Source organism: Pongo abelii, chromosome 6 (genome assembly GCF_028885655.2).
Source record: "Pongo abelii isolate AG06213 chromosome 6, NHGRI_mPonAbe1-v2.0_pri, whole genome shotgun sequence".
Classification (NCBI taxonomy): Eukaryota; Metazoa; Chordata; class Mammalia; order Primates; family Hominidae; genus Pongo; species Pongo abelii.
This window is the reverse complement of record NC_071991.2, coordinates 155,084,369-155,085,722: the sequence shown is the minus strand read 5'-3', so window position 1 is coordinate 155,085,722 and position 1,354 is coordinate 155,084,369.

The following is a 1,354-nucleotide window of genomic DNA, read 5'->3' as shown; positions in this document are numbered from 1 at the left end:
TTAGAAAATGTCACTTCTAGTGTTTATATCCCATTTTGTCTCTGATCACAAAAAAAAAAAAGTCCCCAAAGGGTCACAAGGTCTGGTGAAAATCCTACAAGCTTTTCCAGAACAAACAACAGACCCTGACCCTGGCCCTCTCTTTGCATAAGAATCAACACCGGGCGGCGGTCACTGCAAGGGGCAGCCAGGACTACACAAATGCCAGCTTCGGATTTAAAACTGATTTTTTTTCTTAAGAAACCAGAAGAAAAGGGGGTACTTGGTGCTCATCTGCATTACAGATCAGGCCTCTCAGAGAAAATCGGACATCCATAATTCATTACATGTTTCCTGCAAGGGCTGGAGACAGCCCTGATCCTAGCAACAGTCATGGCAACGGGAGGAAGCCAATCCCAGGCCGTCCCCTCCCACTCAGCCAGTGGGGAGGGAAGGGAAGGACAGGGATGAGGTGGCTCCGGCTCCACACATGTGCACCAGGCTTCCCATGAACTGTGACATGGATGGGGTGGGGAAGAGGACGGGAGGATGGAGTGAGTGGGGATGGATGGGGATGGGGTGGGATGCGGTGGGGGTGAGGATGGGGTGAGTGTGGACAGATGGGGGTGAGGATGGGGTGGGGATGGATGGGGGTGAGGATGGGGTGAGTGGGGAAGGATGGGGGTGGGGATGGGGTGAGTGGGGACAGATGGGGTGAGGATGGGGTGGGGACGGATGGGGTGAGGATGGGGTGGGGACAGATGAGGTGAGGTAGGGATAGATGGGATGAGGATGGGGTGAATGGGGATGGATGGAGATGAGGATGGGGTGAGGATGGATGGGGATGAAGATGGGGTGAGGTGGGGACAGATGGGGTGAGGATGGGGTGGGGGCGGATGGGGACAGGAATGGGGATTGTGACGGGGATGGGATGAGGGTGAGGGGTGAGGATGGGGACGGGGGCGAGGTGGGAAAAAAGAACATGGGCTCCGGCTTGAAGAGGTGAATTTGAACTGTGGTAAAATATTAGCCAAAGTGAGAGGCCAGTCCCAGTATTTATCAAGAGCAGCGGGCGGTGCACTGGCCTGGTGTGCACAAATGAACTAAGTGCCAGGTTACTGCATTCAAATTATCATCTCTCACCAGCAAGTACTTTTTTTAACAAAAGTAGCATAACTTGGAGCAATATCCGCCTGCCGCACATCAGAACGAGGTCTGTATCGGCACTCAAGGGACCGTTGTCTAAAAAAAAGCAGCTGATTTTAACCCTCACGGCTCATCTTCCACACCACAGCCTGGCTGTGGGTGTCTGCTAGGGGGTGTTCTCAACATGCTTTAGCTAACTGATACCCTCACCACATCGAGAATCCGCCTA